The sequence below is a fragment of the Delphinus delphis genome, chromosome 3 (genome assembly GCF_949987515.2).
Source record: "Delphinus delphis chromosome 3, mDelDel1.2, whole genome shotgun sequence".
Classification (NCBI taxonomy): Eukaryota; Metazoa; Chordata; class Mammalia; order Artiodactyla; family Delphinidae; genus Delphinus; species Delphinus delphis.
Genome location: NC_082685.1, coordinates 141,781,896 through 141,801,145, shown reverse-complemented (window position 1 = coordinate 141,801,145; position 19,250 = coordinate 141,781,896).

Genomic DNA, 19,250 nt, shown 5'->3' with positions numbered 1-19,250 from the left:
GGGAGTTTTAAAAATGCTGATTGCAGGCTTCTTCTCTCCCTATCCATGATTAAATTAGAATCATCTGGGCATGGGTATATAATTTTTAAGTTCCCCCCATGCCAGCCAATCTGACAGGTAAGCAATACCTGGGAAGCTTATCAACAGATCATAAACTTTGCAATAGAAAAAGGGAAAAGGAAGTGGAAGGGGAATGCCAAGCCCTAGTCCTAGAAAGGCTGTGGTATTGTGCCCATCACCTTGCCTGGAGCAAAAGAGAAAGTCCACTCTTTGATTAATCAGGGCAAATTACTGGACCCACATAGTATCTGCAACGGACAATAGCAAGGCTTAATGCTTAGACCCTAAATATTGTATGCAGCCTTATTTAACCCTTTTTTCTAAAGCCAGTATTGGCCCCCATGACAGAAGTAGAACTGAACCTGCTGGTGGCAGGCAAGTGGCCCAGAAGTGAAAGGAGAGGAGCTCAGGATACCAGGAACCTGATGGAATATTAATGCTTTTTAATAGCATGTGGTGAACGTAGCTCATCTTTGACTATAGAAAAGCAAACTCATCCTCAAAATAAAAGCAAAAAATAGATGAATAGATAAAAGTAGTCCAAGTGACTTTAATATGAAGCTGGGTGGACACGAGTGTCCCAAACTGTCCAACTGAACACTGTATTCACTATGAATGCAAGTAAAACAGAGTTCACCTAATTCTTTTTTTTTTAACACGTTTATTGGAGTATAATTGCATTACAATGGTGAGTTAGTTTCTGCTGTAAAACTAAGTGAATCAGCTATACATATACATATATCCCCATATCTCCTCCCTCTTGCGTCTCCCGCCCACCTTCCCTATCCCACCCCTGTAGGTGGTCACAAAGCACTGAGCTGATCTCCCTGTGCTATGCAGCTGCTTCCCACTAGCTATCTATTTTACATTTGGTAGTGTATATATGTCCATGCCACTCTCTCACTTTGTCCCAGCTTATCCTTCCCCTTCCCCACGTCCTCAAGTCCATTCTCTACGTCTGTGTCTTTATTCCTGTCCTGCCTCTAAGTTCTTCAGAACCTTTTTTTGTTTTTCTAGATTCCATATATATGTGTTAGCATACAGTATTTGTTTTTCTCTTTCTGACTGACTTTACTCTGTTCGACAAACTCGAGGTCCATCCACCTCACTACAAATAACTCAATTCCGTTTCTTTTTATGGCTGAGTAATATTCCATTGTTTATATGTGCCACATCTTCTTTATCCATTCATCTGTCGATGGACACTTATTAAGTAGTGTGTTGTTTAGCCTCCATATGTTTGTATTTCTTACAGATTTTTTCCTGTAATTGATATCTAGTCTCATAGCGTTGTGGTCAGAAAAGATACTTGATATGATTTCAATTTTCTTAAATTTACCAAGGCTTGATTTGTGACCCAAGATATAATCTATCCTGGAGAATGTTATATGAGCATTTGAGAAGAATGTGTATTCTGTTGTTTTTGGATGGAATGTCCTATAAATATCAATAAAGTCCACCTTGTTTAATGTATCATTTAAAGCTGTGTTTCCTTATTTATTTTCATTTTGGATGATCTGTCCATTGGTGAAAGTGGGGTGTTAAAGTTCCCCACTATGATTGTGTTACTGTCGATTTCCCCTTTTATGGCTGTTAGTGTTTGCCGTATGTATTGAGGTGCTCCTACGTTGGGTGCATAAATATTTTCAATTGTTATATCTTCTTCTTGGATTGATCCCTTGATCAGTATACAGTGTCCTTCTTTGTCTCTTGTAATAGTCTTTGTTTTAAAGTCTATTTTGTCTGATATGAGAATTGCTACTCCAGCTTTCTTTTGATTTCCATTTTCATGGAATATCTTTTTCCCTCCCCTCACTTTCAGTCTGTATGTGTCCCTAGGTCTGAAGTGGGTCTCTTGAGGACAGCATATATACAGGTCTTGTTTTTGTATCCATTCAGCCAGTCTATGTCTTTTGGTTGGAGCATTTAATCCATTTACATTTAAGGTAATTATCTATATGTACATTCCTATTCCCATTTTCTTAATTGTTTTGGATTTATTATTGTAGGTCTTTTCCATCTCTTGTGTTTCCTGCCTAGAGAAGTTCCTTTAGCATTTGTTGTAAAGCTGGTTTAGTGGTGCTGAATCTCTTAGCTTTTGCTTGTCTGTAAAGCTTTTAATTTCTCCGTCAAGTCTGAATGAGATCCTTGCTGGGTACAGTAATCTTGGTTGTAGGTTTTTCTCTTTCATCACTTTAAATATGTCCTGCCACTCCCTTCTGGCTTGCAGAGTTTCTGCTGAAAGATCAGCTTTTAACCTTATGAGGATTCCCTTATGTGTTACTTGTTGTTTTCCCCTTGCTGCTTTTAAAATTTGTTCTTTGTATTTAATTTTTGATGGTTTGATTAATATGTGTCTTGGCATGTTTCTCCTTGGATTTATCCTGTATGGGATTCTCTGTGCTTGCTGGACTTGATTAACTATTTCCTTTCCCATATTAGGCAAGTTTTCAACTGTAATCTCTTCAAATATTTTCTCAGTCCCTTTCTTTTTCTCTTCTTCTTCTGGGACCCCTATAATTTGAATGTTGGTGTGTTTAATGTGGTCCCAGAGGTCTCTGAGACTGTCCTCAATTCTTTTCATTCTTTATTCTCTCTGCAGTAGTTTTTTCCACTATTTTATCTTCCAGGTCACTTATCCATTCTTCTGCCTCAGTTATTCTGCTATTTATCCCATCTAGAGAATTTTTTATTTCATTTATTGTGTTGTTCATCTCTGTTTGTTTGCTCTTTAGTTCTTCTCGGTCCTTGTTAAACGTTTCTTGTATTTTCTCCATTCTATTTCCAAGATTTTGCATCATCTTTACTATCATTATTCTGAATTCTTTTTCAGGTAGACTGCCTATTTCCTCTTCATTTGTTAGGTCTGGTGGGTTTTTATCTTGCTCCTTCATCTGCTGTGTTTCTCTGTCTTCTCATTTTGCTTAACTTACTGTGTTTGGGGTCTCCTTTTCGCAGGCTGCAGGTTTGTAGTTTCCATTGTTTTTGGTGTCTGTCCCCAGTGCCTAAGGTTGGTTCAGTGGGTTGTGTAGGCTTCCTGGTGGAGGGCACTAGTGCCTGTGTTGTGGTGGATGAAGCTGGATCTTGTCTTTCTGGTGGGCATGACCACATCCGGTGGTGTGTTTTGGGGTGTCTGTGGCCTTATTATGATTTTAGGCAGCCTCTCTGCTAATGGGTGGGGCTGTGTTCCTGTCTTGCTAGTTGTTTGGCATAAGGTGTCCTGCACTGTAGCTTGCTGGTCTTTGAATGGAGCTGGGTCTTAGCGTTGAGATGGAGATCTCTGGGAGATTTTCGCCGTTTCATATCACATGGAGCCAGAAGGTCTCTGGTGGACCAGTGTCCTGAACTCAGCTCTCCCACCTCAGAGGCACAGGCGTGACACCCGGCCAGAGCACCAAGACCCTATCAGCCACACAGCTCAGAAGAAAAGGGAGAAAAAAAGAAAGAAAAAAAGAAAAGAAAGTCATTAAAATAAAAAATAATCATTAAAAATATAAAAATTAAAATGTAGTCAAAAGAAGAAAGAAAAGAGAGAGAAAGAAGAGAGCAACCAAACCAAAAAACAAATCCACCAATGATAACAAGTGCTAAAAACTATACAAAACAAACAAACAAAAACGGACAGACAGAACCCAGGACAAATGATAAAACAAAGCTATACAGACAAAATCACACAAAGAAGCATACACATACACACTCACAAAACGAGAAAAAGGAAAAAAATATATATATCGTTGCTCCCAAAGTCCACTGCCTCAATTTTGGAATGGTTCGTTGTCTATTTAGGTATTCCACAATTGCAGGGTATATCAAGTTGATTGTGGAGATTTAATCTGCTGCTCCTGAGGCTGCTGGGAGAGATTTCCCTTTCTCTTCTTTGTTCGCACAGGTCCTGGGGTTCAGCTTTGGATTTGGACCCACCTCTGCATGTAGGTAGCCTGAGGGCGTCTGTTCCCACTCAGACAGGACAGGGTTAAAGGAGCAGCTGCTTAGAGGGCTCTGGCTCACTCAGGCCAGGGGAAAAGAGGGGCATGGAATGCGGGGCAAGCCTGTGGTTGCAGAAGCCAGCATGACGTTGCACCAGCCTTAGGCGCACTGTGTGTTCTCCCGGGGAAGTTGTCCCCGGATCACAGGACCCTGGCAGTGGCGGGCTGCACAGGCTCCCGCCCCCAGGAGGGGAGGTGTGCGTAGTGACCTGTGCTTGCACACAGGCTTCTTGTTGGCGGCAGCAGCAGCCTTAGCGTCTCACGCCCATCTCTGGGGTCCGCGCTGATAGCCGTGGCTCGAGCCCGTCTCTAGAGCTCATTTAGGCGGTGCTCTGAATCCCCACTCCTCGCGCACCCCGAAACAATGGTCTCTTGCCTCTTCGGCAGCTCCAGACCTTTTCCCGGACTCCCTCCCGACTAGCCGTGGTGCAGTAACCCTTTCAGGCTGTGTTCACACCGCCAACCCCAGTCCTCTCACTGCGCTCCGACCAAAGCCCGAGCCTCAGCTCCCAGCCCCGCCCGCCCCGGTGGGCGAGCAGACAAGCCTCTCAGCCTGGTGAGTGCCGGTCGGCTCTGATACTCTGTGCAGGAATCTCTCCACTTTGGCCCCCGCACCCCTGTGGCTGTGCTCTCCTCCGCGGCTCCAAAGCTCCCCCCTCCGCCTCCCGCAGTCTCCGCCCGCGAAGGGGCTTCCTAGTGTGTGGGAACCTTTCCTCTTTTACAGCTCCCTCCCACTGGTGCAGGTCCCGTCCCTATTCTTTTGTCTCTGTTTATTCTTTTTTCTTTTGCCCTACCCAGGTACGTGGAGAGTTTCTTGCCTTTTGTGAAGTCTGAGGTCTTCTGCGAGAGTTCAGTAGGTGTTCTGTAGGAGTTGTTCCACATGTAGATGTATTTCCAATGTATTTATGGGGAGGAAGGTGATCTCCGCGTCTTACGCTTCCGCCATCTTGATGGTCTCTCAGTTCACCTAATTCTAATTATTTAAAATAAGGTATATTTTTCTGGCTATAAAAGTAATAGATGTTCATTATTGAAAATTTTGAAATTGAAAAAGGACCAAAGAACATCAAACTCACTCAAAATATTACTACTGTGGATAATCATTTGGTTGTATTTTTCTCTTTATTTTAAAGTACATGCATATATGACATGTGGTTGATATCATGCTATATTTATAATTTTACTTTTCATCTGACATTATATCATGAGAATTTCTCTGTGTCATTAAAATGTCTTTGGAAGCACAGTTCTAAATGGCTTCATAATTTTTAATTTCCATGGCTGAAATATAATGTACTAATCTTTGAGCACTTATATTTTTTTGCTTTTTTATATTAAATGATCCTGGTATTCTTTGTGTCCAAATTTCAAATTAATTTCATAGGCCAGATTCCTAAAAGTAGAAAGACCGAGTCAAGGAGTATGAACATTTTACAGGTATAGCAATTCTGGCTAGTCATGCAAAAATGGGATTATTGGAAGGAGCTAGGAGGAGCTCTGGAAGTTGAAGAACATGGCAGATAACCTAGAATCAGGAAGGCAGGACCTAGAGTGCTCTTCAGGCTCGGTCTCCCTGAGCCCTGCTGCAAGAGTCTGATTAGCTGAAGTCAGACCCTGAATCAATCAGCAGATAAGGCACCCAGACACACACACACACTCTTTCTCTCTCTCTCTCTCTCTCTCTCCAGGGGAGGCATTGTGAGCACAGCATCCACCTAAACCTGCGCCCATTATATGAAGATTCCTAGAAATGAAATTCCTGGGTCCAAAAGTATGCATATGTTAAAAGTTCTTAACAGAAATGGCCAAACTTCTTACCTGAAATGTTACCAATTTATACCCTCATGAGGTCTGTGTTTGTACCTCAATCCTGTATCTAGCATCAATTTATCCATCTATCTCTCTCTCTCTCTATCTATCTCCTCCAAAATTTGATAGGTAAAAAACTGTATCTTTTTGTCATTTTAATTTACTTTTCTTTTTTAACTTGCAAATGTTCTGAACGTATTAGTGATCAGATATTTGTATTTGCCCTTCCGTGAACTGAACCTTTGTTTCTATCAGTCATTTATTGATTGGGGTTTTTTTTTATGTGAATTTTTCGAAAGCACCCGTCTACACTCCCTCATACCAGAACACTTTGCAAGGTTCTGAAATAACCATATAGTTAAGTAAAAGCATTTGTTCCCTTGAATAATGCAAATGGTTTCAGTTTATACTTCATGTGCCTCTTTAGTGTGCCAAAGATTTGAATCTTATTCCAAAAGAATGTTAAAAAAAAAACATAAAATCTCCATATAAAAGTCTTAAAATTTCCCTTTATTAAACATGATTTAAAAGCTTTGATTTGTGAAGTACTAAAAAAATCTCTTTGTCTTGTGTGGGAGTTGGGGACACTGTCTTTCACTAGCTGCCAGTTGATTAGTACTAGAAGAAAAAACTTACCTCATGTAGACGGAGGAATAAACCTATCAAAGATTAGCTATCAGAGTGCACAGCCTGGGCTGTTTATGGGTAAGTCCAGGAAGATATCAAAATTATGGGCTTTTTAATTATCTTTAAATAACTCTTGATGTGCCAGGTCAGAAAGTCCTAGGTTTTATGTTTCTAAAGAAAAATCAGTTGAGGCTAAAGCAGTTTTTGGCTCCTTGAACTTGAGACCGTCACCTTAATCAGGAGAAGAAATCTGTGAAGAAAAAAAAAAAAAGGAACCTTATCATTAATGATTGTTTCATTATGTAAGCCAAAGAAGGCATTAAGGATCAAATGCAGACAAGACCAAAATCTCTTTTTAGGTACTCCTTCCGCTTTCTCCTCCACCCTTACCATTCTGTACATTTATACAGCCAGATGGTTCCAATTCATAAGGCTTATCACAAATGTCCCTTTTGCAGTGGGTTTGGTAAGTCCAAAAAAAGACTCAAGTGTGTTGAGTCTGAGGTCTCCAAACATTCCTGGTGATTTCATTCGTTCTTAGAATCATGATGAGCTTGTAAAATAGCTGGGAACACCCGAGACAGGCTCTGTTTGAATTCATGTCTGTCCTGTCCGAAGGTTCTATCTTCTAGCTTTACAGGGTTGGGGAGGGCAGGAGAGCAGAAAGGGAGACGACGGCTGCATGTAGAACTTGCCTTCAGTAGCCTGGCCCACCTGAGCTGCCCCTAAAGGTCCAGAGCGGGGTGAGGGCACCATTTTGGACACTTGCAATTAATTTAGATATGTATTTTTCATCAAAAATTTCAAAAAGAGAAGGCTCCAAGGTAAGTTTCCACACTCCAGATGGCTCTCTACCATCCTCTGTGACTTACATTTCCCTCATGACTGCAAGATGGCTGCAGGGCCTCCAAAATCATGTTCTCACATGACAGCCTTTCAAGCAGAAGGGAGGGAAGAGGGCAAAAGGCTTTCCTTCTAACTAAAAATAGAACTACCATATGACCCAGGAATTCCACTCCTGAGTGTTTATATGAAAACACTAATTTGAAAAGTACATGCACCGCAGTGTTCCTAGCAGCATTGTTTACAATGGCTAAGATATGTAAGCAACCTAAATGTCCATCAACAGCTAAATAGATAAAGATGTGATATACACACACACACACACACACACACACACACACACAGTACACCATTTGCAACAACATGGATGGACTTGGAGAGTATTATGCTAAGTGAAATAGACAGAGAAAGACAAATACTACATGATCTCACTTATATGTGGAATCTAAAACATAAAAGAAACTAGTGAATGTAACAAAACAGAAACAGAGTCACAGATACAGAGGATAACTAGTAGTTACTAGTGGGGAGAGGGGAGCAGGTGGGGCAAAGTAGGGGTAGGGGATTAAGAGGTATAGACTACTATAAGCTACAAAGATATATAGTACAACACAGGAAATATAGCCAATATTTTATAATAACTATAAATGGAATATAACCATTAAAAATCATTAATCACTAAGTTGTACACCTGAAACTTACATAATATTGTACATCAACTGTACCTCAATTTTTTAAAAAAGGCTTTCCTTCTTTGACTGACTACTTTCTATCAGGAAAAAAATCTTTCCCAGAAACCCTGAGCCGACTTCCTTTTGTGTCTCATTGGTTCACCTGACTCAGAACTGGGTCACATGACTGCCACTGACTTCACAGGGAAAGTTGAACAGGCCTATTGTAATTGGTTTAGACCAGATGCGTTCATCTCTTGCGGCCGAGCATATGATACCTGGCCAAAACTGGGGCTCTGCTGCCGAGGAAGGTGAAGGGCTGACTGCCAAGAGGCAACCCCCAGGGACTGTCCCGGTGTAGTTAATAACACCTTCCACTGGCAAATCACTTTACAAAGTAACCTTCAGTATGTGGCATGGCTTCATATTATAAGATTAAAAAGGAGGAACCAGGAGACAAAAACAATGTATGTGGTGGTGATGGTGGTGGTGATGGTGGGGTAGTGTTAAGAAAAGGGAAGATCACGTGGACCAGCTGAAAGCCAAGAAACAACTTTCCTAAGTACCTCTTATGTGCCTGACATAGTGCTGGGCTAGTGTCAGATTCCAAAGCCCCACAAATGTGTGCTGTGAGCCTCATCTGCAAGGGAATTGCAAGCTGTTGTGGTACCAATGAGAGAACAGTAGGAATCAGAACATTACTGAGGACTAAACTGTGTGGTAGAGAAAATAACGTCCAGGGGAGAGCAGGGGGAGAACAGATTATTGCAGTTTGGAGTCTGGGGAGGGCTTCAAGAAAGAGGTGTGTTTTCAGGCTGGGTGGGATTTAACTGAGCAGAGAGGACATTCCAGGTGGGAGAACACAGCAGATCTGGGGCAAGGGAATGTCAAAGGCTGAAACAAAAATGCATGTGTGTTTGGGGGTGGGAGGGCCCGCCAGTGAAGAAACCTGAGTTTGGAGTACATTTGGAAAGCTGCTGCTTGAATTCTTGGAATGGTAGCATTCAAAAATGCACCTCTGAGAGCAAAATGGTGTCTGACACGCGAGGTTTTACTTCATGAATTTTCCTGGTGGAACATTTTTGTTGTTGTTGGCAGCACGGTCTTGCCTCTAATGCTTACAGATAAGAAGCTCTCAGTTCATTGGTTGAAAATGTTACTGGTGGGGTAGGGTGGGGCTGGGGTGTCTCCTTCTGGGGACAAATGACCATTTGTTGCGCAGGAAGATTGCACAAAATCAGACATTCCTTGTAGCTCCGTCCCTACTTACGCAGCGTTGCATTCAAAGAAATAGGTATCCTGCTCAGGCCCTCCTTGAGAATTAACACCCATCTTTACCATAGATTTTCTTGAAGGCTGCTTATAACCTCTTTAGGTATCTTACCCTCTCGGCAGCCGCTGAAACATCTTCCTCTCTATCCCCCAAACAACATGCTTCCATCCTGCTGACTCCCCGGATTCTGTGTTCATACACATCACAGCTTTCTCCAAGCCTGTACCCTCTCTCTCTGTGTGTGCACAGATCCTCAATTATTGACTTGACTCAAGAAATCTACCCAGGAAAGAAGAACTGGGAGCTGATTTGATGAGACTGGCTGCAGGGGTGGGGGAGATGGGTGACTGAGAAACTCATATATAAATCACTTTTATCTCTGTTCACATCTAGTCCATCAACCTACAGACTTAAAAGTTGTTTTATTGTGATATATATATGATAAAATTTGCCACTTTGTTTTTAAGTGTACAAGTCAGTGGCATTCATTATATTCACAGTGTTTTGCAACCGTCACCACTATATATTTCTAAAACTTTTTCTTTAATATTATGGCGTGTTTTTAAAAATTTACTTATTTTATTTATTTTATTTTTGGCTGCATTGGGTCTTCATTGAGGTGCACAGGCTTCTCACTGCAGTGGCTTCTCTTGTTGCAGAGCACGGGCTCTAGGCGCATGGGCTTCAGTAGTTGTGGCACGTGGGATCAGTAGTTGTGGCTTGCGGGCTCTAGAGCGCAGGCTCAGTAGTTGTGGCTCACGGGCTTAGTTGCTTTGTGGCATGTGGGATCTTCCCAGACCAGGGCTCGAACCCGTGTCCCCTGGATTGGCAGGCAGATTCTTACCACTGTGCCACCAGAGAAGCCCTCTAAATCTTTTTGATCACCCTAAACAGAAACTCTATACCCATTAAGCAATAACTCCCCATTCCTCCCTCCCTCCCTCCAGCCTCTGGTAACCTCTAATCTACATTTTGTCTCTCTGAATTTTCTTATTCTAGATATGTCTTATAAGTAGAATTATACATTATTTGTCCTTTTATATCTTGCTTCTTTCACTTAGCATAATGTTTTCAGGGTTCATCCATATTGTAGTGTGTATCAGAAGTTTGTTTCTTTCTATGGCTGCATAATATTCCATTGCACGTATATACCACATTTTGTTTATCCATTCATCTGTTGATGGGGATGGTTGTTTCCACCTTTTGACTATTGTGAATAACGCTGCTATGAACATCAGCATACAAGTATCTGTTGGAGTGTCTCTTTTCATTTTCCTGGGATATATACGTAGGAGAGGAATTGCTGCATCATATGGTAGTTCTGTGTTTAAATTTTTGAGGAAACACCAGAATGTTTTCCACAGTGATTGCACCATTTTACATTCCCACCAGCAATGTACAAGGGTTCCAATTTCTCCACATCCTCACAAACATTTATTTTCTGTTGTTTTTTTAAAATTTTATTATAGTCATCCTAGTACGTGTGAAGTGGTATCTCATCATGGTTTTGATTTCCTTAATTACTAATGATTTTGAATATTGTTTCATGTGCTGCTGGCCATTTTTGTGTGTGTGTGTGTATTTTTTTTTTTTTTTAGGAAAATGTCTGTTCAAGTCCTTTGTCTATTTTTAAATTGGGTTGTCTTTTTGTTGAATTGTAGGAGTTCTTCATATGTTATAGATATTAATCCCTTATTAGATATATGATTTTTCAAATATTTTCTTCCATTCTGTAAGGTGTATTTTCACTCTTTCAACAGTGTCCTTTGACGTATGAAAGCTTTTAATTTTAACAAACTTCAATTTATCTATTTCTTTTATAGCCTGTGCTTTGGTATCATATTTAAGAAACTACTGTTAAATCCAAAGTTATGAAGATTTTCCTATGTTTCCTCTAGGGGTTTTATAGTTTTAGCTCTTAAATTCAGATCTTGGACTTAATTTAATTTTTGCACATGATATGAGGCAAGAGTCAAACTTCATTGGTTTGCATGTGGATATCCAGTTTTCCTAGCACCATGTTTGAAAAGACTGTCTTTTCCTCATTGAATGTTCTTGGCACCTTTGTTGAAAATCAACTGACCATAAATGTGAGGATTTATTTCTGAGCTGCCAATCCTGTCCCATTGATCTGTATGTCTGTCGTTATGCCAGTACCACACTGTTTTGATTATTGTAGCTCTGTAGTAAGTTGAAATGAGGAAGCTACAGAGTTTAAAATGCAAAGAAGACATTCATTTTGAAGTCATACCTTTTCCTCTTCATAGAAATTATTCCTATATTGAATACAAATTTCCCTGCCAGCCTGTGGGTCTCCATTCTTGTTCCAAGATTGGCTCTAGTTTAGGTCACAGTGGGGCAGAGGGAAGCCCATCAGTTTTAGCTAGGGCAGGACTAAGTGAAAGCCTGGAATAAATGCTTTGAGGTCTCTCTATAGGAACTAGGGTATTGGGTTTTTTGCCTTCCCCTGCCCCCAACTACAGTTAAGGAATGGAGGATTCAGAACTAGCCCAAATAAGGGAGCAAATGTTAATGAGAGGATATGAGTATCTGTCAGGTTCTAACCAAGAATATGGAAACCACTTCAGATATTGCCACAGAGAGAACTGAATTCAGGGAACAGTTACAAAGGAATGGACAAATGGGAAAACTGAACAAAGAGTAGAGATATCCCAAAGATGAAAAAGAGCTGAAAACCCACTGCCACTCTCTATTATGGGCAAAGGGAAGAAGCAATGTTCCCAAAGCCTAGGGATCAATATTGTCCTGTGAAAGCTGGGGATTATCAGGTAGGAGGTGGAGCTACAGGGGAGATGCACCCTCTGCAAAAATGCCACCCAAGTCCAAACAGGAAGGGGAGAGATACCCCAGCTTCTCCCACCAAGTGCTACCCCACCACTAGCTGAACCTAGTCAGAAGTCACCTGTTCTGAGAATGCTCATGGGAATGCTGTCTGCAGGGGCCCTCCCTGTTCCCTCTGTCTTTCCCCTCCCCTAACCCCCACCGATGATGGAAAGCAGAGCAGAGAAGGGCGCTGCAGAATGGAGCTCAGGCTATATAGAGGCCCGGGAGTTGCACACAAGGAAAGCAGGACCCTCCCATCATTGGAGTGAAGGGATCTGATTTGGGGTGTGCTGTTACAATAACAAATTCCATAATGGTAACAGTTTTACAATTACTGAGGATTAGATATATGTGAAGGAGACTACTAGGCTCTTTGCATGTTATGTAGTTTAAATTCATGGAAAGACCCAGTGGTGTTACTGTGACTGAGTAGTTTTAAAGACAGGGAGAATGAAGCTCAGTTAAGTGGCTTGTCCAAGCTTGTAAATGGCAGAGCCAGAATTGGCATCTGGGCACACCTACCCCTGCCACCCCCCACCGGAGTCTGTGCTCCTGACCATGAGGTTTGCTGCTTCTCAGAAAGGAAAATTGAGACTAACAGTTTTGTGAGACCAAAAGGAATTCTCTCCCTGCTGCTACTGCTTCCCACCTGGCTGACTGTGACCCCCAGAAAGCCATGGAAATGTGAGTTACCCCCAACCAACATGTCACAGAGAAGATGGGAGGAACGGGGTGATGACTGGAGAAGGGAAACATGAAAAATATTCTGCCCTCTGGGTCAGCTTGCTAATAGTTCTAGAATTAATTTTGTCTTCTCTCCAGAATGAAGAATGAGTGAGTAACCACGTTGAAATTTCCTGCCATTCCTTAGAAGCAAGGGGCAAGAGGCTCAGCTAGACAGTACAGTGACTGAGAACGGTCCTGAGGAGGCCCACGGACAGCCTGGCCTGGCACCAGGCTGCAAAAAAAAGTGGAATATTTGGGGGAGTTCCGAGGTGCCCCTTATGATGTTTGACCCATATGTGTAGCTTCTCCAGGCTTCCATCCTTTTGTAATCAGCTCCCTACATAAATTCTCCCTGTGGCAGTTGACTTCAGGAGTCTTTAAGGAATAAGATGAGCTGAGGCACCAAAGCACCTCCAGGGTGAGGGGAAATATTACTCAGGTATAGGTGAGTTACTCAGGTATAGGTCCAACAGGATCTGCCCCCCATACCAATCCCTCTTCACCATTCTAAGTTTCTAAATTCATTTTCTAGTACTCTCTCCCTGGCTCGTTTGCTCCAGCTACACCGACCTCTTTGCTGTTTCTTGGACATGTTAAGCATGATCTTGCCTCAGGGCCTTTGCACTTGCCGTTGCATCTGCCTAGAACACTTTTTACTCATACATCTGCTTAATCTCTTCCTTCTCTGTCTTAGGTGCTCTACTCAAAAGTCACCCATATCAATGAAGCCTTCCCTAAGTATTCTATTTAAAAGAACAAGTCCTTCTCCATTGTATTCCACTTCCCTGCTTTTTCCTCCATAGCCCTTATCACCTATTCCAAAGGTTCTCAAACTATAGCAGGTATCAGAAACACCTGGGGTTAGGCAGGGAGGCATATTAAAACCCAGATTCCTGGGCTTCCCTGGTGGCACAGTAGTTGAGAGTCCGCCTGCCGACGTGGGGGACATGGGTTCGTGCCTCGGTCCGGGAAGATCCCCCATGCCGTGGAGCAGCTGGGCCCGTGAGCCATGGCTGCTGGGCCTGCACGTCCGGAGCCTGTGCTCCGCAATGGGAGAGGTCACAACAGTGAGAGGCCCCCGTACCGCAAAACAAACAAACAAACAAACAAAAAACCCAGATTCCTGGCTCCGCTCCCAGTTTCTGATTCAGAAGGTCTGGGGAGGGCCCTGAGAATTTGCATTTTTCAGAATTTCCCAGGCGGTGATGCTGCTAGTGATCCCAGGACCACATTTTGTGAACGACTGCCGTATAACTGTCCATCCATCTCTCTATCTAGCTACATACTAATGTATATACTTCAGGTGTGCTGTCTTTAAGTCACGTATTATATTTTAATAATTTTAAAAACTGATATTTCTATAACTAGAAGCTCTTTTCTCTCTTTATATTATTTGCAATTACTTCCCCCATTTAATCAATCATAGAGTTTTTCAAAAAACCAGCTTTCACTTTTCATCCTATTATTCTCTTTCTGTCTCTTTGTTTATACCCATGATCTTTCTTCTTTTCCTCCTTCTTATTTCTTTATGTATACCCTATTACTCTTTACCTTCCTGAGTTGAATTCTTAGCTCATTTTCCACCTTTCTTGTTTTTCATTACATATATTTAAAGCTCTCCCTAGCCCTCTAAGCACTGCTTTAGCTGCATCCGACTCATGCTGAAATGTAATGCTTTCCTTGCCATAAAGCTCTATATTTTTAGTAACTTTTCTATCTGATTTACTCTTACATCCAAATGTTCTTTAGTGGTATCTTTTTTGGTTTCCAGACATATGGAATTTTTAAAAACTGTCATTTTATGAATTTTTAATTTTATTGCGCTGGGTCAGTGAAGTTAGTCTGTGTGACACTGGTGCCTTGAATCTTTTTTCTTTTCTTCAGCCAAGAACATGTCCAATTTTTGTGAAGTTTCATATGCGCTTGAAAGGACATGACTTTTGTTTGTTGGAAGTGAAGGTATACATGTATATATGTTAGTGCTTATGGTATTGAATACGTATATAATAGCAGTTATATTAATATATCTTAGCACCTCTTAACCATGTTATTAAAATCTTCTGAACATGTGTTTGTTTGCTCTCTGCTAGACCCACTATTTCCTTCCCTCTGTTTACTTCCCTCACTTTTCCTTCTGAGATTCCTATTAGAATGATGTTGACATTTCTGTTTATCTTTCATCTCTAACTCTTCTCTAATTCTTTTCATCTCTTCAGACTTTCTTGACACATACTGGGATAATTCTTCAACCTGAACATCCAGTTTGCAAATTTAGAATTTGTATCTGCTGTTTCCAGGCCCCCAGTGAGAATGGGGGTAGGAATCATGCCAGGAAACATGAAGGAGAGAAAATGACACAAATAAAAGCTGTCTCCTGGAGGCTGGCTGGTGCTTCAGCGGTGTCCCAGGCTCTCTCTAGCATAAGACCGTCATCATCCCCATCCCCCAACCCCCACTCCCAGCTACTGGGTCCCAATCAAGACTCTCCCCGAGCATTTCTCACGATGTTTGTGTTATCTGGCCGAGCACACTTGAGATCCATCAAACTTCTCATTTCTTCTGTAGCATCTCCAGCCCTGGGATCCATATGGAAGCCAGCAGTCATGAATAGTCATTTCATGTCCATCCTGGCTTATCTGTGGGTCCCAGTTCCCTGTTTTTATAGCCACTGCTTGTCTTAATTTTATTCTTTTCAAAATAGTGCAAGAAGAAAATACTGAGAAGTTTGGGATCATTTTATTAGCAACAAATGTCTGTCAATATTAATTTATCCCATGTGAGATATATGAGTGAGTTAAGTGCCAAACTATTAAATTCAACTTAAATAACAGGAACAGCAAAGAATGAACTGAATTCTTGGCTAGTAGAGTAGCCACATTTTTCCAGCAGACTTGACCTGCTGAAGTTCAGAGGTCTGGAGTAAAAAACCTTAACAGAAGTTCAGACAAGTACCGAATCTGGGAGGACAAGTTTCTCAGGGTAAATTCCCCAGGATTTTAGCAGAGTGGTTTCTCCATAGAGTTGACAGATTTTGCAAATAAAAACATAGGACACCCAATTCAATTTGAAAAATAGCTTTGACTGCCAAATTTTTGTCATTTATTTCAAAAATATCTGAACACAGGACATTTGAGGAGTCCTGACAAGGTCAACATATGACACAGAAGAAAATCATTCAATACAGGTCGTCTCCTGTGTACAGGCCTGGCAACTCTATTTCTCCATCCATTGGCGTTACTAGACTTCCACCAGCCTAATGGCGTTCATGGTCATGATGAGAAACACTTTCCTTCCACAAGTTTGATCCATGACCACCTTGGGAGAGAATACTGGAAATCAGGACCATTCGGGAAATTCCAGGAAGAGTATTGCATAACAGCAGGCTTTCTTTATGGCAGAAGTCTTCAACCCTGGATGTGTATTAGTGTCACCTGGGGATTGTATTGCCAAAAAAAAAAAAACAGGATGCCGGTAAGATTTAAATTTCAGAAAGACAGGAAAAATTTCTTACTGTAAGTATGTTCCAAATACTGCATAGGATACACTTACAGTAAAAAAAAAAAAATTGTTGTTTATCCAAAATTCAAATGTAACTGCATATTCTGTAATTCTGTTTGTTAAATCTGGCAACCTTACCTGGGGAGCTTTGGAGACATACCCTTGCCTGGTGGGACCTCTCTCTTGGTCGGGTTAAGAATCCAGGCGATTCTAACGTGCTGCCAGTGTTGAGGATCTCTGCCTGCCCACACCCCCAGTCTAGAGTGAAGCGTCTCAAGCTGAAATTTTATGTAGATCATCTGGGCTTTGTCCATGTGCTGATTCTATCCTTTGGGGTGGGGCTTGCGATTCTGTGTTTCTAACAAGCTCCGGATGATGTGGGCCCACAGGTCACGGACCTTTTTTGCTGAAGAGCTGTTTAGGAGCGCCTGTCGGTTAGACAATGCTAGATGGGGTTGGGGTGAAACCCTACAGCTATTGAGAGAGTATCAGTGCCCCCTCACCATCCACGACTGTCCATAGGAGTTTGGTGCATTTTCCTGGCCTTCTTCTCACTGGCACTGCTCTGGTACCAGGTAAGAGGAACGGCTGCTTTGTCCACCTTGTCTTAACAAGCCCCTACTGGTTTCCTTGCTGAGTATAGGGTGTACCTGGGTGCAGGGAGCAAAACCCGGTGTGTGTATCTGGAGATGAGCTCTGGGATGTGGGAAGCAATGGCGGACGCAGCCCCCCGCCTCCCAAGGAGCTACACTCTGACCCCACCTGACTTGATCTTTTTTTAACTTATTTTATTGAAGTACAGCTGATTCACAGTGCTGTTTGCATTTCTGCTGTACAGCAAAGTGATTCAGTTATACACACACACATATATGTATTCTTTCATATTCATTTCCATTATGGTTTATCACAGGATATTGAATACCGTTCCCTGTGCTATACAGTAGGACGTTGTTGTTTATCCATCCTGTCCATAAGAGTTTGCCTCTGCTAACCCTAAACTCCCAATGCATCCCTGCCCTACCCTCTTCCCCCTTGGCAACGACAAATCTGTTCTCTGTATCTGGGAGTCTGTTTCTGTTTCATAGAAATGTTCATTTGTGTCATAGTTTAGATTCCACATGTAAGTGATAGCATATGGCATTTGTCTTTCTCCGTCTGACTTACTTCACTTAGTAAATGACCATCTCTGGTCCACCCATATTGCAGCAAATGGCATTATTTCATTCCCTTTTGTGGCTGAGTAGTATTTTGTTGCATACATATATATATATATATCTCACATCTTCTTTATTCATTCATCTATTGATGGACATTTAGGTTGTTTCCATGTCTTGACTGTAGTAAGTAGTGCTGCTAGGAACATAGGGGTGCCTGTATCTTTTCGAATTATAGTTTTACCTGGAGGTATGCCCAGGATTGGGATTGCTCGATCATAAGGAAACTCTATTTTCAGTTTTTTGAGGAACCTCCGTACTGTTTTCCAGAGTGGCTGCACCAATTTACATTCCCACCAACAGTGCAAGAGGGTTCCCTTTTTTCCACACCCTACCCGGCATTTATCATTTGTAGACTTCTTAATGATGGCCATTCTGACCGGTGTGAGGCGGTACCTCATTGTAGTTTTGATTTGCATTTCTCTCAAAATTTGCGATGATGAGCATCTTTTCACGTGTTTGTTGGCCATCTGTATGTCTTCTTTGGAGAAATGTCTATTTAGGACCCCATCTGACTTGGCAGCCTCTCTTTGCCCAACGGAAGCTGGACTTTGATCATCAGAAGTAATCTAACGCAGAAAGGATTTTAGACCCCTTAGAGTAGCCACTTTAGCCCTGCAGAGAATCATGGGATTTTTGCAGAGGTGCATACGTGTGAAACAGATGGCGTGGATGGATGTGCGTACATGTGTGACAGGAATCCTGTAGAAATAGATCAGATGGGGTCTGTGGCGCTGGTGTGGAGCTGGGGGGAAGGGGAAGGGGAAGGTGTGTCCCGTTACTGAGTGGAGTTGTTGAGGCTTTGGCTCCTTCTATCAGCCAGATCCTTCCCCCAGCCCCATTGCTTCATAGTCACTGTGCACGTGCGTGCACGCACACCCTCACACACTTACGCTTTCTTTTTTCAACTCTTACACAAAGTCTAAAAGTCTGGGTCCCTGTTAAGATCACCAGGAGAAGGTCGGGTCATTTCTCTGGGGTTGTCTAGCCCAGTTTATCATCTCTAAAGGAATACACACAACAAGGACCAGCCCCTAGCGAATGCTGTCAAATGAGGAACCAGGAAATACCATTCTGAAAGCTACCACGTACCACCATTCAGCAGAACTGCCCTCGGGATACTTCAGAGAAACGGGACAAGGTGGGCCCCTGTTTTTGTCCCTCCAAGGAGACGGGGGCAGAGTAGTCCGAAAAGCAATGTCGCTTGGAGAGTAAGATTTGATTTGCATCTCGGTTTTGCCACCTAACAGTGGGAGGACTCCTGGCAAGACCAGCAGCTGGCCTGACTTAGTTTTCCACTCTCAACACTGAGCTAGTAATACTTAAGAGGGCTGCTGGAGGGTTAATGAGAAGCTGCAGGTCAGGGCCTGGCACCGTGCCTGGCCTGAGAAAACTGCTGATCAGCCAGTTCTGCATATGGGGGGTGGGGAGAGGCTGTTTCCGTGACAACTTCAAGGTCTCCCCGTCTCCAGTCCTTATTCCCACACACGTGCTCTGAGGGAAGAAGGCTGCAGAAAGCAGCAAACACTGCCGCTCAGAGAGGACTGCAGGGCCGTGTATCGGCACCCAGCTCATGTTTATGAAGAATGGCATTTATAGCTGAGCATTTGCCAGGGGAGCATACTTCAATAACACAAAACAAATCGCACAAAAATACCAGCACACACACATCCCTTAAAAAATTATTTACTGTTAATTT